Below are 24,882 nucleotides of genomic sequence, written 5' to 3'. Positions count from 1 at the left end.
TATTAAATGAATTTAGTTAATGAAATGTTGTCGCTTTTTTATTCGATGTTAACTAGCGCTAAATGTGATAAGAAGAGTATTGGATCGTAAAAGGAACGCGCGGACTGAAGATCAGAATAGAGATCCGAATAATAACAATAAAACGCGCATTTCGTACGCATCATCAGCTGTATTAGAATAACAAATTTGTGCGAAACGCTACGGATATGCATGAGGATGATAAGCTTTACGTATGTATAAAGTTCTACTAGGTACATGTTATGGCTATACGACACAGCAGCGGGATAAGTCGTTGACAGGAGGATAATAGAGGCACGGATTTAAAGGAGCTGTGTATTCCCGGAGAGTATGTGGATAGGGATTACTCCGATATAGAAGTCACCGACGCTGACTTTATCTTAGTGCGCCGATGCATGAGACTTACAATACAATCGTGATTCCGACGAACTGCGCTCGGCAATACGTGAAATCACGTAACTTGGCGAGAAAACTCAGGTCAAAATGTCGCGGAGAAACGTTTCGCCAAACACGATTGCATAAAATATCTCTTTTACTTTCGAAAATGCAAATCTTTGTAGGAATTTTCGCGGAAGGCGTTACCTCGGATTTCACAAACGAATTCCGAACATATTGATCCCGAACTCGATGTCCCTGCCTCACCTAGCTAATTGAAGCACGCGAGGCGAACTATGTGAGGGAAGCGCGTGTATGCGAACACGCTCGCCTGCTGGAAGAAATACCCCTTCTCTCAAAGAGTTCTTTCCGCGCGCGTCGATGCGCGCCTAAGTCTTCGATCGGATTTCCGTTTCCTCGTGAGATCAAGGGGCGTCGTCTGGCGTCTATCGAGCGTGCAAGCGCCATCGGGGAGACGCTTCGACGCGTATTATTACAGAAGCTTTTATACGCCCGTCCGTTCGTCCGACACGACGCGATGTATCGTGATGTAGCGGGCGTCGTAAGCGCCGCGAGTCGAGGATGGAGAACGGCAACCCCTTTACGTCTCCCTTTAAGTGGTCTCAACGGGATTTCGTGGTCCAGAAGTGGTCGCCGCCGCTAACATTCGCGAGTTAACACGTCGTTAACGATGCCGCGATTAACGCCAGATATACGCGCTGCGTATAACCGCCAATCGAATATTAACGAGCGCTATTACCGTTTCGGCGCGAGACTTGGCTGGAAATCGACGTTAAACCGCGTTGACCACGAAAAGGACTATTAACTGAGCGGCATCTGCCCTCCGACATCTTTGATACATGTTTCAAGCGCGCGTCGTGACAATGTAATTTCGGTCAGTTTGGATTTCAGTGTTGTTAACGGAATAATGTCACGCCCACTTGTGATAATTAGCGCAAAATCCATTTCTCCACATCATCGACGTTAAATTTATCGAAATTAAATTAATTTGGCAAGCTTGTTGACGATCAAACTTGTCGAAAAAAATTTTCGGTTAAGAACTCCTATTTAAATCGAATTGTATGTTAAATAAAACTTTATATATTTGCGTGTCAAATAATATCTATAAATGTCATGATTACAGTTGTTGTTGTCATTATTATTATGTGAATAATATAATATTGCATATATTTAGATATGTTAATAGAAAATTGCAGAAATATCTGATCAAGGTGAATCCAAACACACCTCATTCAATGTAAACAAATAATGCAAGCCGCATTATACAATTACAGCAACATGAAACCCATCAAAATCTCAAACTACGCGTTTCTCTGAAAATAAAATATGACTTTATAAGCGATAAATATCTCAATAGAATTTCATTTATCGTTGTAAATATATTTGCTGTTAAATGCATGTTTCGATTATCGATTCTCAGGTCGTGCCTCGGCGGCGGCGGACCCTAAATGAATCCACTGCCGTCGCTGCATTATAAACTCGTTGGTAATATCGCGGCGCGGCGACGTTGATTCGGGACAAAAAGGGAACAACGATTCCGTCGGCATGACGCGGATAAAAACGTCGGATTTACGAGATTACGCAAATAATGGCAGTGCGATTGCTCCATAAACTCTACGGCTCGTAGTTTAAAATCGTCCAGAATTGTGCCAGGAGACGGGAAACCAATGAAAACTGCATGAGAGCGGGTCAAACTTTAAAGTTTACGAATAGTCACCATCGTATATATTTGTAGTCCTTCAAATTCTTTAAAAAGTATAATACTCCCACTATTCGTAAATTGTATATAAATATAATATTCATGGAATCACAGATTACAAAAAAGTTGAAAAAACTAAATTAATGAAATTGCGCCGCCAAAGTTTGAGACGCGCAAAGAGACGTTTTATCTGCAGCGCTTTTTATCTGGAAAACTTTCTCTCGGAGTCTGCCGACAATAATTTTCAGCAACCATTGACTGAAAATTTCACAAGAAATAACGCTGTGTTTTGTTCAAGTCTAAAATATTCCTATATAATTGAATTTAACTATAACCCATCGAATCTTCCTAAAATAAAATAAATCGAAATACGCAAAGAATTTTGCAATCAAGAGGATTTCTAAGATAGCCTGTACTTTAAGAGATTGGAAACGGTAAGCTCACGAGATAGATCGACGAACGAAAACCAGTATCTATTACGATGTATAAAGGATAATAAATATTTGAGAGAATGAGCTTTTTCGATAAATGGATATCGGGTAATTCGAGCTTTCTGCTAAATGAAAATATCATTCTCGTCATACACTGCACTATTAGATATAAAATGAAATTAAGGTTTACATTTTCAAGCGCTGTTGCAGCTTCATTTAAATTAGCGGAATTAATAAAGTATTATCAAATAACCGAAATATTTCCAGTATGCACATCGCTTTTAATGACAGCTATATGGAAATGCGAAACCAATATTGCGATGCCCTTAATTAAAAAAAGAATCACAAAATGCGTAACGTGATAATAAAACAATGCGAAAAAAAAACACGATTAACGTAATGAAATGTAATGAAATATTATGAAAAAAATACGGTATCGCTGATCGTTGAAATAAACGGCCTGAATGGGCACCAATGCCGATCTTGATGTGACCTATTTCCCGCGACGAGAAAAGGGTTGCACGAGAGATCCGCGATAACAAGCGCGTGTATCCCTCGCAGCGTATTTCGGCAATGAACGCGCCACATGCAGCCGCGCGCAGTTTAACGAGCACGCCGCCGATACGGCTCGCCGAACCACGACTTCTCATGATGGGCGGACTGCCGGCCGATGGCTATAATATCACGCGCATTAATATCGGCCGTGCGACCGGCCGTGTAAACGCATTTCCCGATCAACGACCCGGAAGAGTCTTACCGCCCGTCATCCGCCCCGCCTTGTCATTCCGTCCCGCCGTTCCGGAATTCCGACGGCGGTTTCGCCGCGAGATAGATAGATACATCGGACAATTTCGCGGTCGGATATCGAGTGGAGGGGGAGGAGCAGAGGGGAGAAGGAAGATGTCGACTTGATCGGGTGCTGAAAATACTGCCCGTCGTTGTTGAGTATACCGGCTATATCAACTCCCGGAGACGATATACGGGATGCGGAAGTTCCAAACTCCCGCGATCCCGGCGAAGAGAAGGAGGGTAAACTTCGGTTCGCCACCGCCGACATCCGCTCGTCCGATCGCTTTCGCGAAGTCATCTCGGAAGTATTTCGATTATCTCTCCATCGGGCCGCGCGATACAAACCGCTGAAAGAGTGTGTTCTTATTCAAGTTCGGCGGATTCATTCGGGGATTTGTCGCAGCTCACGGAACCGTGAATCGGCCGCAAAAATGCAGCGACTGAAATCGGATGATGTCGCGGTTTCAATTTTCGGCGCTGCGGCAAAGTGCGCCTCTTGTATTAATTGGAGTTAAAATAAACTTCTCACAACCCCGATAAAAATAATTATTGAACAATGACTTTTTATAATAATGATATTAACATATCATATTTAAAAAATTACATACATCGTTAATAAACATTGTTAATTAAACCAAAAAATAAATATTTATTAAAAATTAATTTTAATTTTAGATTTTTGCAATTTAAAATTTGCGCAATATTCAAATGTCGATCGCAAAACTGAAACCTGTTTATTGATCAGCAGCAAATTAACAATGAAGGTTTTCTGACGGTAATATTTTCTTCAATTCTGATAACAACTTTTTAACTATGTCCCTGCAGTTTATTTTTACGCATCCGTATAATGCCGAAATCTGAACTCAGCGAAATTGTCGGTTGCAATTTCGCAAAAACACGCTCGTGAATTATCGCGGCCGATTCTCGCGTATCGTTGCCGATGAACATTCAATTCACGTTTCGTCGTGCCCGTCCTCGTTGCTCATCGGCGTTGCGTTATTGTTTCCGATATCCAATCGGCACGGCCGGTGAATGTATTAACGTTGCAACAAATCAGATTCCGCGCAGGCGACGACTTGTTATCCAATCCAAATCGATCCCCACAAAAAAGGATATCACAGCTCGGTCCGCGCGTAATTTCGAGGTGACCGATAAAAAGAATTACGCCGATCGATCCCGTCACAAGGCTCGCGCGGCGCAGATTCAGCTTTATTGAATGTATATATTGCCAAGATGTATCTTGCGCTGTTCGCAATCAGCAATTCAATTTTTCAAAAAATTATGAACAAAGAATCTTTTGGCATGGCAAATTTGTTAAAAAAAAAGATATAATAAATAAAAGAAATCTTTTAAATCACTGCACGCATAATTAACTAAACGCTACTTTTCGAATCTTTAAAATATCTAAATATAAAGCTATTGCTCATAATATTGAAATAAAAATCTTTTTATACAAATTCTTTAGAACGTCAATGATGCGTTCAATAAAAATCTCTGCTTCACGCATATTCAATAAAAATCTCTTTGCTTCCACAGAAGGATGTTTTCTGAGCGAAATAACTCGGCTCCGTCGAGCAAGCAAGAAGCGTCGTAAAAGAAGCGTAACCGATATCAGGACTCCTTCGCCTCGCAATTTCACCAAACCGGCAAAGGAGTAAATCGGAGATCTCGACGTTCCGGATTGCGCCCGGGATTCCGACGGAGGGAAGGGATATCGGTAAAAAAGTTCGGTGTGGCTTTAACCCCGCGATCCTGTAATGAATAACCCGGAAGAGCCTTCGAGCCATCGACCGAGATCGGTAACCGGGCCGGAAGCGAGCTGTCCCCGCTCTTTCGACGGAGGCGATCGCGCGACGGCGCGACAGAGACGAAGAGCCATAATGACTCACAAATCACGCGACGTGGAAAAAGCTGGCCTCGTCGTCCACCGGAAAAGGATGGAATAATAAATCTCAGAATATTTTTAAATACGTCGCGGGATTATATCTGCCGCCGTCGTGCGTTTCGACAAAAATACATTCAAACGCTTTTACGCGGACCCGAGCGTTAACGAGCGTATTCGTTCTAATCACCGCCTGACGCCAGTCCGTCACTCGGGACGGTAAAATATTGTATAACTGTAACAATCGATAAATGCGTACAAATGAAGGAGATTAATGCGTTAAAAGTTTGCAGATGTGCTCTTTAAGCAGATGTGCATTTGCTTAGCAAAAAGTTGATATTCACACTTTCTGAACGCGGTAAACACGCCTGTTGCAATTTAATTATTTTTTATATGAAATATTTTGATAATTAAATTACAAATTAAAATTTTTAAAAAGCAAAGTTTATATTTCATGATTTAGTGTATATTTAGCTCAAATATACTACTTTATTTTTCTGCTCGCTTTCTTTTTCGTCCTTTTAAATTCCCAATGCATTCTAAAGTTTGATCATTCATGTTGTTACACTTCGTATATTTGAAACGCGAGTTTCTCACGACTGCACTCCACGTCGGAATTTTTCGACGAATCCAAGTCGAGTGAATTCCTGTTACAACATTTAACTTCAGTGAGTGAAACTTTTTTGTCACCAACACTATTAAAAATTAAATTCAATTTACATATTTAAATTGGAGGTAAGTTAAAATTGTGTAATAATTGATTTGACATGCAGAATGCTGTTTTCATCGATATAAATTTTTCGCACGATATTCATTTAGACGAACAACACTTGGAACGGCGCGGAAAACGTAGAGTTTTCTTCATAATAGATAGATGACACAATAGACGATGTAGCCAGGAGATTGCGATAGCGTAAGAGAATACCATTCAATAATCTTTCCGCAGATACCGGTTACGTTAATCGCTCTATGCCGAAGTAATTTCCTTCGATCGAGAAACTATTCACCGCTTTTCATTAACTCTGGCAGTCTGCTTCATCGCATTTTCTTCCCATTGTCGTTGCGTCGCTACAATAAACATTACTCGAATCGATCGAAGTGAACTGACACAAGCTACTCGTAATACGAGATGCGCGATAAAAACAAATTTATAAACTTATTTTAATTCATAGAAAATTCTAAAGACTTACATTTTTTTAAATTTCTTTACCGTATTGATGGGATCTGTGTCGGGGTAAAGTTGACAAAATTTTCATGTTTAGAAACTCTTTAAAAAAAAAAAAAACATGATAAAAAACCTTTTAAGATTAACAAGGTGAATATACGATGACATTTTTCTATAACAAAATTCTCCTGGCGAAAACTGTGTCTTTGGCGCACAAGAAAGATGATCAAGATTGAAGATTCGACCAAGAGTATCGATGTTTCACATTCACGGATTCGATTCTCAAAGCGAGGACACATCAAAGGATATGATGGTTTCCTAGGTAACGATGAGAGCGCCGTAACGAGGCCAATTTCTGTGTCGAGTAGCGTATGCCAATTTGGGAAAAGCGCGATCAGGCAATCGAATTTACCGCGATAGATAACTCGGTTCGCCAGTAAAGCCCACAAAATCACCAGCTGTCATTCGAATGAACGAGTACTCGATGAGAAACAAATCTTCCATCTGTCGACGAGTCCTCAATTTTATCAAAAGCGAAAATGTTAGAATTGATCAAAATTAACGCCGACGTCGCGATATATCATTTCAACGATTTACATTTACGTTTATTTATAATTTATAGCAAGCTGACGCGACTTGCGGATTCAGAATTTATGGGAAAAGTAATGAAATTTAAACTACAGAACTGAACTAGTAGAAGCCTGGTTAGAAAATAAAATTACATTAAACAATTTTTTAAAGTTAAATAAGACAGATGTCTATTACGCGCACTCGAAGCGCTAAAGCCAAGCGCTCGAGCACGTTGCACGCGAGAAAAGAGTAGAGAAAACATGTTATCCATGATACACTGTATGATATTTCGTTGATTAAGATTCTGCGAGTAGCTTGCAACATTAATTAGATTTGTAATTAGTTACGCGTGAATAATCAGCTTCAGATCCTGAAAAGTCGTTGTTGCCGTCCCCCCTTTGCGGAAAATGCGAATTAACTCGAAACCGCAAGGAATCGTCGGTGCGAAAGAGTAAACGCACGTAACTCACGGGGACAGTAAAACGCAAATTACGATTCGCCGCGATTAACGCCGAGAACCCGCGGCGGGCGATAAGGCTGCCGAGACGCGCAACGCACAATGTTCCCGCTTCACGCGACGAAATCTACTTCAGAGCTACGCGCGTAATGGACGTGGATTAAAAGGGGTGGATTACCGGTGCGCCTGTCAAAGGAGCGAACTCAATTATCCGGGAGCGACCGTCCCTGACCGGGCGAAATTGTATCTATCCGGCGGAAGGCCGGTTCCGTTGCAAAGAGGCGAACCGATAGAACAAATAGAAAGTCGCGAGGGCGCGAGAAGCGACACGTTCGCGCACTTTGTTAGGGATTCCGTCGATAAAAGGGCCGGCGGGGGCTGATTAAGGAGCGGTCGCCGCATCCGCGGTGACGACGCAAAAGCGCGTGAAAGGGAAGGAGGGACAGAGACAGAGAGAGAGAGAGAGAGAGAGAGAGAAAGAGATAGGAAGAAAGAGTACGAAGGCGAGTAGTTGCCCGCGGTACGTGAGCAAATTACCGTCCGCCAGATTTAAATTAATTTCTGTGCGCTCGCGTACCGCTGAAAAGAATTCATTACTATAGAGCTGCGCCCCGGCCATTGAGGCAAAAAAAGCCAATAACTCTCGCCGATGAAAAAAATGCATTCGCCGTGCGCGCGGAGATTCGTCGCGAAATTTGCGGCCGGTGTGCGCGATGAATGAATTCCTCCGATTTTTCGGAATGATAAGTATGTTAAAAGAAGAAAAGCGTGATGACCGATGAGACGATTTCGAAGAATGAAAGGTGATTCCGCGGGTGTAATTTAGGGGGGTGCAAAGCAGCGTTGGACGTTTATAAGCATACTTATTGGATATAATTTTTGTAATCAATATATAATAATAGATAATTTCTTAAAATGTAATAATAAATGTATTAAACGAATTTTTTTATCAACAATGAGATATTCCTTATCTTTTTGAAGAAGACTATAATTGTTGGAAGTTTCTTATTTACGTTGAGTTGAATCAAAAGTTTGTCCGAATTCTGCCAAGAGATAACATTGAAGATAATTTGCATAACCAACTTTATTTTAAATACAACAAATTATAGATATGTAATTTTACTAGATTACTCTTTTTGCATATCTAAAACAAAACATGGTTGCAGATCAACTAAATAACTGATACTCGCAATTTTATTTTGAAAATAGAAATTATAAAAATGCATTTTCGCCCATATCTTCCAATAATGGTTGCAATTACTACAATTATTGCAAATTAAAACGTCTTGTGCCACGCAATTTTCTCCTCTCTCTTCTGGCATTAATCGTTCCACTTATATATCATTTATTCCAGTCATTTTAAAATAATTTTAAAAAATTGCAATTGTTTAAAATTACTTTTTCGAACTGTTGCTAGCATGATAATCGCCTTAAATTACACTATATTTGCTATAATATTTAGATTCAATATTCATATAAAATCGAAAATCGAAAAGTTTTTAATGTATGTGTATATATTTTTACAGAATTATATATCTAATACAGAATACAATAAATAATATAGCATAATAAATTGTATAACTTTGTTGATGTAATTGTATAAATATCCAATTTTCTATTTTATACATTTGTATATTATAACCAGAGAGAATATTGTAATGTAAAGTTATCACTTTTTGGCACAATTACCATTCAATTATAAATTTGGTTAAAATTTTATGCAGTGAAACTATGCGATTCTGTACTCAAGCTTTAGCTTTAATAACTTATAATATAAAAAGTTAATGTTTTCTAATAAGTTATTTCACAAATATATTTCAAATTCTTTTTCCTATCATTATCGTTCAAGTACACGGTTACCTTGAAAATTAATAATAATTTATCATTAATAAGTCTTACATAAAAGGTTCATGATAAATAATCTAAAATACCGAAATTATTTCCGATAAACATTAAATGTAGATAATTTTGCATAATTTTGAATGATTATTTGGCCTATATAAATGCGGAATTACGCGATGTGGGTATCAGTTGCGTATTAACATTCAACTGTATTTGCGTTACATCTCGAGAAGACGTGAATGCTGTAAAGGTAAGCAAGATAAAACATACACGCGTTAGTTCTGTCAATAATATAATAATTTGATCGATTGTGTCCAAGTAATATTAAGTTCAGTAACTGTCATTATTATTGATTTTCGATGTACACTATTTGCAGATGAAGCTTGTTTTCGTTTTAGCGATAATTATGATGATCGCAATATCAGTTTTGACTGACAATGAGAATGATGACAATTATGGGGATAAATAGGTTTCACAATATGTGACTTCCTTAAACAAATATGATTATTGAATAATTATATATTCTATCTTCAATTGAATAAAACTGTCGGCAGTTAACAAAATTTTGATTGACTCTATAGATATTATGTGATCATATTATTTTTATCTAAAAATGAACGAATTTACGCGGTCATAAATTATACGTTGACACTACTGAAAAATGCAATAATTCGCACGACGACATGAGAGAATTCCCGCGAGCGCTACAATGACGCATTGCGCAGACTATTTGCAAGCATTTCGTTTCTGACGTGACTGAGAAATGCAGCGCCAGAAAGTGTACCATACTCCGGTAATCGCCACCGGTATTTTTCTCATATCGCCGGATTACGATGCAACCGTCGCAACGACGTCAGACGTCACGTACCTTACGATTTACATAAACGGCAACGGCGTCGCAACTCTGCCGCGTTATACCAGAGTTTTTTTAAACAGTTATAGGTTTCTCTTTCCTGATATTTTCACGTGCCAAAATTATAAATTTTAAAAACCAATAATTTCAGACAGTATTGATCTGAAAATTCTAAATTTCAACCGTTCCCACTTTTTTTTAATAGTACGACGCTGTAACTTTTCGCCATTTTCTCATAAAAAATTTATATAATTAGAATAAATATTCTTAAAATTTTTGCTTTAACTGCGTAAACATTTTTCTAGAAAAAAGTTTACGCTTGAATTTCGTCTGCTGTTAAAAAATTAGAAAATATCAGTATAAATTTAATATCTATGAATCCGCGAGAATTAAACATTCAGAACTGTGCACAAATAAACAGTGGATTGCAATAAGTAGAAAATGTTGTATTATACAACTGTATATCGCGTATTACGCATTATAAATATTGCCCATACTCCGGCATTGCAGTAGTATTCATGTATTCGCAATGGACACGCGCGCGTTGCGTTTGCCTTCTGAGTAATAAAAGGATTAAGCACTTGTATTTGTCTGTAAATTAAGGCGCGCGTTCCTGTCGCGATTTGCATAAGCGATGATCCCGTAGCTCTTGCCTGTTAAACAGGCTCCATGAAAAAGATTTATTATTTCGTAAATTTTGTAAAATATCACAGCGCAAAAAATATAAAGGCGTAAAAATTATACTATAAAATGGAGAAGCGAGGCTCTATATTTATCCGCGAACTGTTTCGCTGCATTTCGCGCGACCAATGAACTCGTGGCTCTCTTCTACGCTAGCAGGTTCAACTAGAGATTTATCGTTCCGGAAGTTTGTAAAGTGACGGGAAAATATTGCGTGCACAGTATTGCCCGAAGAGAAGCGCAGTTCAATATTAAATATCACACGTGCGACCTTTTAGAAGCATTAATTTAAACACTTCTAATATAATACTAAATATATATGTATAAAATTCCATTTTATGCTCTCGTCGAAATGAATGATTTCACATTTTAATTAAATATTGGCGAAATACTCTTAATGCAAAATGAGTGGCTGAATTTGTTGTAAAATCTACATGCGCCAGCAATTTTCCCTTCACTACGACACCTAATAACTACGCGTTATGCGTGATGATATGAATTTCAACTGCTGAATTTGAATAAATTCAGTGATATGAACCAAAATTACGGAGACAATCGCGCGTTTAAAATCTGTTCTTAAAAAGAGTCAGAATCACACCTGAATGTCTGCATTTCTGCTCCTACCTTCTCTTCTGCTTATGCCGATGGGTATGCTCAGGTTTAAAAGTACAAGCCGCGATACTCTTACGGAGCCGTTTCGAGGAGAGAAGATGACGAGTATTTGCATTCTACGAGGCAATCGTGTGGAAGGGGCGACGGTCTGCCGGATGTAAGTCGGCGGAACCAGGGCGACCTGCGTCGTTACCGGCAAACAGACTGCCGTTTTCTCCGCGGGTGGTACCCGCTTCGTGGTACAAGGTGGGCTGCCGCCGCCGGTCGGGGAAATAAATTGGAGGCAATTCCGTATCGCCGGGCTGGAATAGACTCCGGCACGAGCGAAGCCGGAGCGAGGTAAGAAGGTGGAAAAGTGGTAGCATATACAGGGGCAATCGCGTCGCGCGGCGAGATTTCCATTTTCATTTCATTCGGCGTTGTATGACGTCGTCCCGGTGCTTTCCGATCGTCGTGCCGAATGCAACAGGAGACTGCACGGAAACGACACGGTAATTCGCCAAGGGGGAAACTTAATCGAAGCCAATAAACATCGGTCGGCGGTAATTCGTGCCCGGCTATCCCGATCGGGTCGCCACGCAAATTCGGGGCTCGGAGTGGTTCTCGTTATCGTCGTGATCTCGCTACGCCGAGAGAGTCGTTACGGTAATCCAGCGTACGAGCGGCGTGTTATTTTTCTCGCTCTATTTTTCAGCAAATAAGTTTGCAAAGTTTAATCGAATGATCAAAGTTGTAAAATGATAAGACTAATTTAGATAAATAAATAGCCGTTAATATATAATGGTTTTTTTGTTTTTTTTTTTTTAATACTAAGTTTATTTATCACACGCCATTTCTATCCGACACTTTTTTCTCATCAGGCGTTCCGCCGTCCAGAAGAAATTTTTCAGCATTTACATTACGCGCATCAGACACAGATGTTACGCAATAAATGTCAGATGTTAACCCGGCGTTAGGGGCGGGCTGTTAATCAGATTTCGCCTTAATCAGTGTCGCCTAAAGCTGAACGGATTGCGCCCGCTTCGTAGGGACACGTTCATAATTCAAACGCGGCGCGATGATCCTCTCCTCCTACCTATCGCAATTCGAACGATAAAACAACGCGGACAACATTCGCTAGCGGACATTCGCGTCGTAATCGCGCTTGAGGATAACGCGCGAAAAATCAGTTCGTAATTCAACCAACGCGCGGATTCAACTCTCGCCCTCTCTCGTTCTCTATCTGCTTCTGTGGCTCTGATGGACGTCGCCCGCGTTCGCTCAATTTATGTACCACTCTGTCACGTCGATAGGCGCGCACGCGCCTGTACATCCGCGCCGATAGCGCGACATAATCCTCGAGAGACGTCTGTCTAATATATCTGTCAAGGATAATCGATCGCCGCGCGCGCAAGACGCACCGCCGACGTATTTTCACGAACTAACAAAAACGTTATTATCATTTTGAAAAATGATTTCGCGTGTACGTTAGCGCAAATGTCGCCGAAATCAACGGTCTCAACGGAAAGATGCTCTTCGTGTATTTGATTCATACTGATAAAATAGATTTAATTGTAAAATAAAACAAATATTATTAATAATATATTACTGATTACAAGTCACATATTATATTAATTGTATCGTAACATATTAATGGTAGTATATTAATTAATCCGATTTCTAGTCGTTATGGAAATACAATCTAGATTAACTGTAATTAATTAATAATTACATACCTAATATAAATTAATATTCATACATTTGTAAAAAGTGTGCATATCGCCGCATAGATGTTTGAAATAGCTTCACGTGATCCTTTCAACATCCTAATTTTATAATTTTCTTCATTATTGCTGAATAACATGAACTGATAACGTAAAAATGTTTTTTTTTTTCTTTAATTTTAAAACGATTAGAAAGATTGAGAATGTTGGGACACTCAATATATATATTTTTCCAATAAATAAATTTAACATATTTACGAACGTATTTACGAACCGTTCTATGAAAGGATCGCGATAAATTTTGCTACCGCAAGGACCAAGAGCTGTCACCGGTGGAAGCTGGTCAGTCGACAGGCATGAATAGAACGTAATTCAGCCTGCCGCGTGGACCTGGCGTATTTTTGCAGTTTTATAAACGCGTGTGAACGATAACCATGAATTCCAGCGCAAAAACTGCACTGACGCGACTCTGCTTGACTTTCCTCGGTGTCAAACGCCCGCAAAGCGTGTTATCGATGATCTCGTATCGCTGAAATACTGCCTAAAGTGGAGGACACTACTGCCTCTCTTTCTCTCAATCAGCCCGATTGAGCGGACCGGGGCCGCCGACCGTGAAAAATAGAGTGCTTCGCTGGTAGCAATAGCCGAAAACGGATCGAAGCGGATTGTGCGCCGGGTATTATTGTCGCGGGGGAAAACCCGCCGGATTACGGATCGCGCTCGAGAGCGCGTTACACGAGCGTGCGGTATAACCATCTGGTGGCGTACACGGGACCATTTTCGTGCCGCCGACCGAAAGAAAACTCCGCGCGATGGCCGTTTTGTTCGTCGCCAGTGATGCGCGCGGTAGCGATGCACTTGGTGAACACAGCGATTGCGTGCTTTGTGCTGCGCGCTTTGTACCGCGAAACGTTCCAATCTGCTTTGTCCCAGTGCAAAAGATCCGCGTATCGTTCGTTTTACCGTTGACGCAATAATATTAAAAAAAAAAACAAAAAAAAAACAAATTACAAATCGGCAGTTGTGCGTGTAAATCTACGTATAAAGCAATTACATGCCGATGGTTGAATTGTTACGGCGCGCGCGCGCGTGTATGTCTGTGTGTTTGTGTGAGTGTGTGTGTAAATCGACAAAAGTTGAACCAATCCTACGGACTAAGAGATGAAAACTTTCGCTTCTCACTCGAGACGTGATAAACTAAGAGAAAAAGAATCTGTGCAATTCGTGTCTGCTTTTTGAGCAAGGTGTCGCCTCGACGAGTTTTTTTCCGAAATACAGAGTGAACTTCTGGTCGCCATTCACGCTTTTCTTATTCTACGGCGACGAACCGAGCGAATATTGCAAGGGAATAACCGAGGGAATATCGCAATCTAGGCCGAATTGACTATCCGGACACGAAGTAGTCCGGCGACACGTACGGTCGGACGCATTAATTGCGCGCGCAGTGCGGACGCACCAAGAGAGCGAGCACGTGACTCGTCTGATGCACTTCGAGTCGACCGAGTTAACGCAGCCCCCGCGTATCTACTGCGACGATCCAGCATTCTCGCTCGCGGCGCAAACTAATTTCTTTCGCGGTTTAAGACGAATGCGCATCATTTGCAGGGTGAATTCTCGCTCGCGACTGCCGACGCGACGAAGGTTAAATTGTTTCAGAGCGAAACAAAAAATAGAAATACATAGCGTTCGTTAAAAAAAAAAATATTATATATATAATCGATTACACTTATCAAAATATACCGACAGCGTACGTGGTATTTTGAGAACAAATAGAATACAATGTTCACAGTCGACCACTCAATCACGATCGGATGTTCACCGATCATGAGTATCTGCCAATCACAGCGATCTCTATAATTATCGTAGCAATCCCTATAATTATTGGAATATATACCCAGCGATTATCGATCGTTGCAGCACTAATCCTCTTGGCAATCTGATATATTATCAGTGACAATGCGCGTACATGGATATCCGGTGACTGTACAGATATCCTCATAACCGTTCGATCAAGGAGAATAATCACGAATGCCGACAGCCGTGCAATTCCGCACTTTTCCACATATTTTCACCCGTCTGAGTACTCTTAAGCATTTCAACGCTTCTGAATATGTTTCTTCTGAAAACCTTCAGAAATTCAAGACGTTCTCGCAATGGTGGGAGAAAGATCGTGATCCGTCCGTTTAATAGCTCGAAGCATCGCGTTCGAGGTGAATGCTTTTGAAAAAAAAAAAAAAAAAGACACGGACGGGGGCGAGAGAGAGGATTGAAAGAACGAATAAATTCATTCGGTGTGACGACTGCTGGATTCCGAGAGATAAAAATTCTCTCGGTACGCGAGACGCGGAGACTATAAACTCGAATGAACGAGGAGAATTCGCCTTCGCCGTCGTCGTCGCGGATTATTTGCCCTTAATTCCTCGCGTTGAAAGCACTCTCGGGGTCTTCTGCCGCGCGCGCGACAGTGTCCCGAATAAGAACCGGGGAATTTATTTATCGCTACGGGGCCGCCGCTCTAAAAACCGCGGAGCGCCTCCTCGGAATCGAAGAACGGCCGGCGACCCCCTCCGCGAGGGTGGAAGCTCCCTTGACAGCTCGAAAGATAGACACGTAAATCCCATTCCATTAGAGGCGCGTCGCGCGAGAAAAGCGCGTCGTATAATAAAATGCACGTCTTGAGAATCCTCTCAGCCGCTCGATCTCGCTCCTCCCCCTCGTCCTCCTCCTCCTCCTCCCCCGCCTCTTCACATCATTGCGCAGCCCATCCGGAAAAGATCGGTCGGACTTGGCAATTAGCCGGGACGACGAGAACATTATCGCGGTGCGGTCGTTAATTCGTACCAGCGCGAATTAAGAAACAGGCTCTTAGCGGTGGCGCCCTTTAATTAAAATTCATAATTTACACGCGCGAAAAGGGATCGTCGTTTCATAAATATTTATACCGCGCGCTTTAGGTTCGCCGCTGTGCGCGCCTCCCGCGCGGACCGCACCTTCCTTCTCCCATCTTCTCTTCCTTCGTCGGTGTAATATAAATTCGTAACGTTTAAGATCGTACGCAAGCTACGTTGCAGAGCTACCCTCCGAGCTTCCTCGGCCGCCGCGGTTATCGCGATCCGAATTAAGAATAATAGCGCGACTGTCTCGACGTCGGAGTGTTAATTTGAGTTTCCCCCCGAGTTATAAGCGACTAAAAAATTAAACGGTTCCGCGGAATTAAACTTCAAGTGTATTAATACGAAATAAAAATTGAAACCGCAGTTTATCTTAGTGGACATTAAAAATTTTACTTTGGAAACTGAGAACTGTCTTGTATTTTTCAAGAAAACAGCGCTCCAAGAAATTATAATTGAGTTGTGCGGTTTTCTGGTACACATTTGATGTTAAGTTTTCGGCTCATTTATAAATATCATCATCAATTCGAGTTTTGATATGTCTAAAGAATGTAAAAATGAAAAATAACATACACATATTTTATGCACTGCATTTTTTCAACTACGCCAAATAATTGCGACAAATATATTTATATTTTTTATATATTTAAAATTTATCTCGATACACATGTGAAAAATATATATCACATCGAACGGAAAGAACACATCTCCCTGTCAAATGGAATAAAGTTTCTAATGCTTGTAGCATATTTTTCTCGCCAAATATCCGATCATCATTTTCTGATGCACGTTTTGATGGTAAACGACCGCATTTCAGCACGCCCGGTTCGCCAAGGGTTAATTCGTCGCTGTCGGCGGGGTTAAGGCGCTCGGAGAACCGAGACCCGAATCTATAATTTATCGGGCTTCGATAGAGACTCCAGCCGACTCCCTCTCTCCTTCGTAGTCGACTGCTGTCTCCTGCGTCGCTTGGAAATTTCTCGCGAGCCATCGGAGAATCGGAAGCTTCGCTGCACGGGCATTTAAAGCATTTGCGGTAGCTGCTACGCTATCATCCTAAGCTCCCGTCTCACTCCCTCTCTCTCTCTCTCTCTCTCCCAAATGCGATTACCTAACCGATTTATGGCGCGGGCCAAGTAAACTCGACGCTGAACATTTTCAAAAGGATTAACGGCCTAGCACGACCGATTTCGCAAGGAAGAAGCTGCGTGTGCTGTTATGGCTCGGATAATTCACAATAATCGGACAGAAGCGACGCGATCTTAGCGTCACAATGAATATATGAATACCCAAACACGCTAACCGCGGTTGTCGATCGTACTTAGAATAGTTGAGAAGAATTTAAACCTTACTTATAACAAAAAATGCAACGAATAAAAAATCACACGCGTACATTGTTTATAAAAAAATCGATACATCCCAATAAAATAATTCTATATCGTGATAGTTGGTTATGGAAAATACTTTTGTAGTCTGTCATATTTTTAAAACACAGATTTTCCAAATAATAAAAAAGGCTTACTTTACAAAGCGTCGATTTTTCTATAAACAATGTATCATGCATTGCGCGCTTTTCAAAAAGCTGCTGCGCTGAATTAATATTGCATTATTTTTGTACATTTCACATTCATATTTTTCAACTTTCGGTCCAAAATTGATAAAAATGTTCCCGACCAACGAGGCGCGAAGCGTCGTGGTGCGACACTTGACGCAGCACTGCTACCGGTCGTAGCATAAAAGCGTCGTTTCTCAGAGAGCGAAGTGGAAAACGTCGCCGGAGATCGTTCCGAACGGAGAACGTATCTCCGGCGAGAGCGGAATCGATAATCCATCAGAGTCACGGGACGATTTTGACGTCCGGTCTCGGGGGTCGTCGGAGGAAGGGGTTATACTGCCAAGCGAAGCGTCTTCGAACGTTCGAGAGAAATAGAAATGGCAAGAAAACGGGAGGGCACAAAAGGGAGTGGAGGACGCGCAAGGGAACGGCGAGCGAATACGATCCCGAAGGAGCCGAGCTCGATTAGCGAGGCCGTTTCTCCCGCGGAACGAGCTTCGCTCCCTGGAAACCGGAACTTACGACAGTCGGGCGGGAAACGCCGGTAAGCAACATCGCGCGCGTTGTCCTCTATTCCTCCTATTCTTCCCTAGAATCCTTATCTCTTTTATCTCCTCGCCTATGATCCGTTAAACATTCCCTCGCATCGCAGCGTCGTTTCATTTCGCAGAAATATTCTGCAGAACTTCTGCGGAAAATAGCTTGAAGCCGTGCCGAGCGGGAATCGCTTATAAAGAACGGTTTTAGATTGCGCCTGCTGCAAACTGGTTTATTTATTAAATCTAAAATTGCCGATCGCTATCAATATCCCGCTAATCATAAATTATTTGTTTATTATAGATTATTATATAATCTTAAGAGTACTGCAACCTCTCGTCGATTATACAACCTTCTCTTTTATCTCCCTTCATAATTGGCCCTCCACTCATCCCTCCAACTTAATTCTATGGCATCTTAAACTCTTCCTCCTTTTTCTAATTTCGTAATCACTTTGCTTATAGACCTCTTGAGAGACTTGCCCCGGAAGAACTTCTACTTATCTATCCATCTACCCTTTTTTCCATCCATGTTTTCCGATAATTCGTGCGCGCGCGCGCGTCTCGGAATATTCCTCGATACTCTCTAAGCCGGTTTCGTCCCGCGAGGCGCGATGTCGGCCGGATAAAGCGTCGAAGTAACGAGTCCCGTATGCGATCTCATTACCGAAGAAGGTAATGTCTACTTCGAGGCGCACGTCGAGCGAAAGAATGGCGGCGCATGTCGGCCGGCCGTTACGGAGGTGCGCGCCTCGCCCGCGAGCTTCTCGTGGATCCACCTGCTTTATTATTATGGCGGTGTAAAAAGGGAACGAATAATATGTCAGCCATTCGGCGTGAATTATATTTTAATGCCGTAGTGCGAATGGTGAACGTGCTCTGGCGTGGCTGTAAAAGAAACCGAATGGACGTAGACTCCGCGTTTCAAGTTTTCTGCCATCTCAGGAGAGTAAGCTTCAGCTTCTTTCACATTCTTTTATTAATTTTTTCCCCGCGGTTCTTTTAGCCACCATTCTTACTCCGCGTGAATTCTCCTTCGACTTATTGAAACTTTAAAAGCAAATTTAGAATTTAGAGATGAGATATAAATTACAAATCATGCGTTTGTTTATTTAATTATCTCACACGTGCGCGCAATTAAACTTGTTTTGAAGAAAAATTCATTTTTAAATATTCACAGCGCTCTTCCATTATAAAAGGTGATAAATTTATATTATTCGTATTTCCTGAAAGAGAACGGTATTTTGTTTCACAATTTCAACGAATAAATTATACATTTTTGTCAGAAATTTTTATTACGCTGGTTTCGATATTCGATGTAATTTCACGATTAAATAAAGTATTTCCACGAATACGAATATGGTTCGTATTAATTCCTGGAAACAATTGAATATGCGGGGAAGAGCAAATATGATGCTATGCAAGTTCGCGAACTTGGCGAAGTTTGCACATAGAAACATGGATGAGTTTGAAGTATGCAAGAGGACATGGAGCGTGCGAGCTACCCGACTGAAACATTAATCCACCTGCCAATCTGACAATCTTCATTCCCGCATTACACGCGCTTTCACGACGCTCTGACGAATTTATTTCTCACTGACACGATTAACGCGGCGGCCGATACCTTTTTTTAACCCGTCGCGCGCCTGCATGATTTAAGGACGCCCCGGTCGCCGAAAATCATCCACAATGCATATTCTGACCGGTGACCTGCCGCACATTTCGAACAGAATTTATTTTACAGTTAAAAATTGCATTTCACACATTTTGCATATTTATAAATTTGCGCGCGACAAAATTTATCGACATTTTGGGTTGCATATCGCGCAATAATAAAGATACTTGGACTTTTAATAATTTTAATATCTGTATTTTTTGTTCCTTTACTTAAAATACTTTTTCATAATGGTCAACATAAAAATAGCGATGTTTTTCATATCAATTCCCAGTTCATAAAATGTTAGCACAATAACAAGTTCGCACGCACACATGTGTAATACATGTATTATTCAAACCTAAATCCAGACAAGCTCTCGGAAAATTTCGCTCCGTTTCAATCTAGTTTTAATCCACTGCACATCAAAGCGATTAATACGGCCGATACTTTTTAATCTCGCGGACATGTGATTTAAGAATCGGCCTGCGGTTGGCAGAATTTTCACCGCGGGTGATTCGAACTGTACTTCGCGTTCGTAAAGTCCTATTATCAATAGACGTGGTGCGATGTGGAAGGAGTAAAGATTGTATAGAAGCGAGCTGGCTCTTTCTCTCTCTTCGTAATCGGACGAGAATGTTTGCGTCGACGTTGCATAAAAGCAAAATCCGTTTCGCGGAATTCGCCATGCTTTCAATGGTAATTGCCCCTTAAAAGTCTCAATATCCGCGTCAGGCATCAAAAGATCTCTCGTTTGCATTCGGCACATATTACCGTTGCTCTTGAATGCGATTTCCACGTGTTTCCACGCGCTCCGCTCTCGCAATTATGCCCTGCGCTAACCGATTCGCGCGGATTCCACGATAAAATGCGCGTTTAATGACACTCGCGTTCTTGTATCCTTTTTCTTATCTCCGAGCTGCAGTTAACTGCTACGCGCAATCTAACTTTACACAAACTTTTGTTCTCGCAAAATCAAGTAAATTTTCGTTGACGTCGTCAAATCGCGTTGACGGTTTTCGAGTGAATATGTATGTCGGCATAATTTATCGCCGTGGAAAGAGCCATGTCCAATTTTCATGCAAATTCGTAACTTTTAATTTTATGGTGTTAATTATTTATAATTCTATAAGCTATTATTAGTATAAACTTATGATTTATTCCTGAATAATATTTATGTGGCCACTTTGAAACACCTAAAATATTTCCTTACCTCCCTTCGGGACTTTTATTATGTACCGTAATCGCTTAACGCTCTGTACGCGGGTCATAAAAGCTTGAAGCGGGTGGTTTTTAAAACTCCCATGATGTATTGCATAATTTCATAAAAATAACCGTAACAGCACATAAATATTATATAAAATACATTTTAGCTTACGATACCTCGATAGCGTTTTCACATTTTCAAAAACATGTCGAGAACTTAATGGACTTGTATAATTCGTATCATCCATTATTTAATTTATTGGCGACTAGTATTATGTAAGTTTAATGTAAAGTCATACAAAATTATAAATATTAATTGGTATTATAAAATTAATCCTTTTAACATTTAGCTTATATATAATATTAATTCGTCATTAAAAATATATTATAATGCAGTGACAGTAGAGTGATAAGTTTTATTATAAATGCATCGTACTTCTAAATATTGAATTTTTCATCTTAAAACGTCATCCTATCGATACAACGTCTTGTCCTGTTATATCTTTATATCTATTGAAGAACGGCGAAGACGCACACAAATGTACATCTTATCCGGGCTTGTTACACTCGCTCGTGATATCGATTCTCTCTCAATGCGGGTCACCGATTTCCTTCTTAACGATCGCGCCAAGAAAAATGGATTCCTCGAACACTCCCGGTTTTTGTCTCTGCTCCGGCGAGCAGCCATCAATCAGTACAGCTTTTCGACTTAGTAAACCAATTAGACTAATTAGGAGCTCGCCACTTACGGTTGAATAGATCATTGGCAAAGCGTAATAACATTCCTTTGTTATTATGACAAAAAAAGAGAGAGTTCACAGTATCAATGAGACGCAATCGCAGTCACGGAGAATCGTTCACAAGCTCTCTTACTTCGAATTTCAATTAGTTTTGTAAAATAGAAATAAATTAAAAATTGTAAAATAAAAATAATCTCAGCATTATTTTTTATTTAATCAATATTCAGATTTAGAAATGGACGTTTTCTTTTTTGAAGTTGTAACTGTCAGAAATAAAACAAAGTTTTCTTTTTTTCAATAAAAATTTTTCGGCTTTAGTGCACAATAAAAATGTTCAAAGTTAAAAAAATATTTTCCATATATATAATGTGCATTATAACTTAAACGCGCCATCGAAAACATTTTGAAAAGAACTTTTGAATGGCTCTGACCATAAAGCTTCCGTCCTCGTTCTCGTACAGAAATTCTCCGACTGACCACCTTCGTCCCTTTTTGCTAGAAGTAGTAGCACTACTCGTGTCTGTCCTGCTTCCACGGGAAACTTCCGCTTAGATACGGCAGCTCGCGCCGTTCTCGAAGTGGAAACGTATGATATTCGTGAAAATTGTAAAAGGATCACACGGACACCTGATCCATAATAAAAGACTTTTTATATCCATTGATGTCCATTTGTGTTCATTTATAATGTTACATATCGGGGCGTTTATTCTGACTACAAATAAAAATGTAACAAAATTGTAAAAAAAGCAAAACAATTTAATTTACAGTCATGAAACATACATAAAAACGCAGTGTAAAATATTTTATTTTTTACAAGTTTGCTTTTTTTGCTTTCAATATTTAAATGTGAAAAATGAAAACTAACAATGTTATTAATATATAATATCTCTTCTACATATCTTGGAACACAAATAAACTTATGAATATAAAAATATAAGCTATGAGAAAATAGTTCGTTAACAAATATAATAGAATTACATAATTAATAAATCTGAAATTTTGCGTACATCTTTAAAAAGAAATCGCTTCAACAGATTTTCTGTGTTAATTCCCCCACTTATCATAATGATATTAATAAGTAATAAGGGCAAATAGTATTATATATGATTAATATTGTTAAACTATTTTATAGCAAAAATGACGTCACAGTTGAAACGTCGAAAGATAATATTGGTCAAGAAAACTTGACGATTCTGCTGCGAGGAAGGAAACATAAAACACCGAAATTCGTCGATCCGATTTTCACTTTCCGCCGGGGATCCCCGAGACCGAGAGGAATCAGGACTCCGGAGATAAATCTGCGAGCGAGCTGCGAGCGACAGAGTGATGCAGGATGGGATTCTGCGACGCGCATTACCCGAAGGAGAGCTTTCTGAAAATTCGCGGATAGGAGTGCGGAGGCGTCCGCAAAATGAAATTTTACGACAGCCTGTCCGCCGGAACCGTTCCCTCATAACTCGCGCGGGAGTAACACGGACGTGAATCGATTCTTATGCACTCCGCGTCGTTTAGCCAGCCACAAAATCCCGATACAGGATAAATGTAGTGGTGGCACCTCGTTAGCGGAGCACCCGACAACCCCATAACGCTCTAATGTGTTGCGAATGAAGATATAATCGACGTCGAACGAATTATTCTTCGTTAGCAACGTTACGGAGCATGCTTCGCATAAGTCAAGATTATTGCTAGATTACTAACTTGGCGAAGAGACACAAATATACAATGTAATTTATACTTTGAGAAATAAAGTAAAGCTTAAGCGAATAATAAAGAACGAGATAATATCTGAATATATTACATGAGTGTTAAAACAAGTATTTTAGCCGTAAATTTTGATCGCCCACCACGCGGAACGCAAATTACACAATATACACAAACTTTCAATCCATATCGCGCAATCCCGTGTTACGCAGTACAATCAAATATAATCTTGCTTAATCTATCGCAAATAATGTTATATGATTGGATTACAACAGCGGTCCGTCGAAAGCAGCTTAAACCCCAAATTGATTAAATGAGAGGTCTCTTAGCCGAGAAAACCATATCTACAATATTATTTTGCGGAATGTAGAAGGGTTAATGCCGCAAAGCCTTTGACAGTCGCGCAATTACTGTAATGTATTCCTTTGTGGTTTAACAAACTTGTATATAATTCACTTCCAGAGATAATTATATACGCAGTGTTACACCTTATTTTTCTAGCAAAAACAAAATTTATTCGATTGTGTATTACATCAAAGCGTATAATTTTAACTGTGAAGTAAGCAGACGTCTTTGAATAACTTCAAGTAGAAATTCATTCTTCAAGTAGAAATTCACTGTGACAGTGTCACTAAAGTTTGCGCGATTTTAAGCTTAATATTGGTGTTCATAATTAATTCTAGCGATATCGCAAGAATATCCCGGATAAAATCCGACCAGAGTTTTAATCGCGATTTGCGCGGCGCACTATTTTATAACAATCGTTCGTCTCAATATTATAGCTGACTTTTGTTCCGCATTTAATATACTTGTCAATGGCAAAAGTCATAAATCGCAAAGTTCTTTTGCACAGAAGTGTTTCTCTTTTATAATTCAGAGAAACGCGCTTTTCTTTTTATAATTCAAGAAATGGCGCGGCGACTTTGAGGCACGTATTATTTATTGAAGATATAAGGAGTTTTCAATTTCTCTTATAACATCGACGGATAAGAAATGTCTTCCTTTGTTGCGCACGTAACCGTGAAAAGAGAGATCGGCGGTTCTAGAATTAATAGAATTTTAAAAATGCATCTCCTTGCATTTTATTAGTATACGGCGAAATTGTGTAATACTTTCGAATGTATATTTGCTCTGAACACAGTTTACACATAACTTGCAATACTTCTATCGCGCGTGCGATACTTTCTTTCAATTTCTCTCCATTTCTTCGCTCCCTCTTCGTGTCATTTTATTGTATTCTTGTTTATTGTCTCGTTCTACCGTACTCGTTCAATACAATCCATACTATCAGTTCATTTCCTTTTTATTCTGTCAATATTTTGTGTACGGATTGTAATGTTACTGTTTATTTGACAAATGTATACCAAAAAAAAAAAAATTATACAAAATTAATCATTTATCGTTAATAAATTCTCAATCTGTAACTTAATTCTGCAATTTTCATTTTTAATATTATTTTTTTCATGATGGGCCAATGACAGAAAAAACAACCGCGTCGCAA

At 40.1% G+C, this 24,882-nt stretch overlaps 1 protein-coding gene and 1 long non-coding RNA gene across 6 annotated transcripts in view; one reads left to right on the top strand and one right to left on the bottom strand.

Annotated features, from left to right (window-relative positions):
• Fur2 (furin-like protease 2) overlaps nucleotides 1-24,882 on the bottom strand; it is a 324,827-nt gene that overhangs the window by 62,417 nt on the left and 237,528 nt on the right. The gene's annotated exons all lie outside the window — the stretch shown is intronic.
• Nucleotides 9,457-24,178, top strand: LOC137000374 (uncharacterized). The gene is made up of 3 exons (XR_010890623.1): nucleotides 9,457-9,499; nucleotides 11,442-11,734; nucleotides 22,813-24,178. It is a non-coding gene; the product is annotated as an uncharacterized lncRNA (long non-coding RNA).

Source organism: Linepithema humile, chromosome 6, assembly GCF_040581485.1.
Source record: "Linepithema humile isolate Giens D197 chromosome 6, Lhum_UNIL_v1.0, whole genome shotgun sequence".
NCBI classification, from domain to species: domain Eukaryota; kingdom Metazoa; phylum Arthropoda; class Insecta; order Hymenoptera; family Formicidae; genus Linepithema; species Linepithema humile.
Note: the sequence above shows the minus strand (reverse complement) of the source record. Positions and strands in the feature narration are given on the sequence as shown.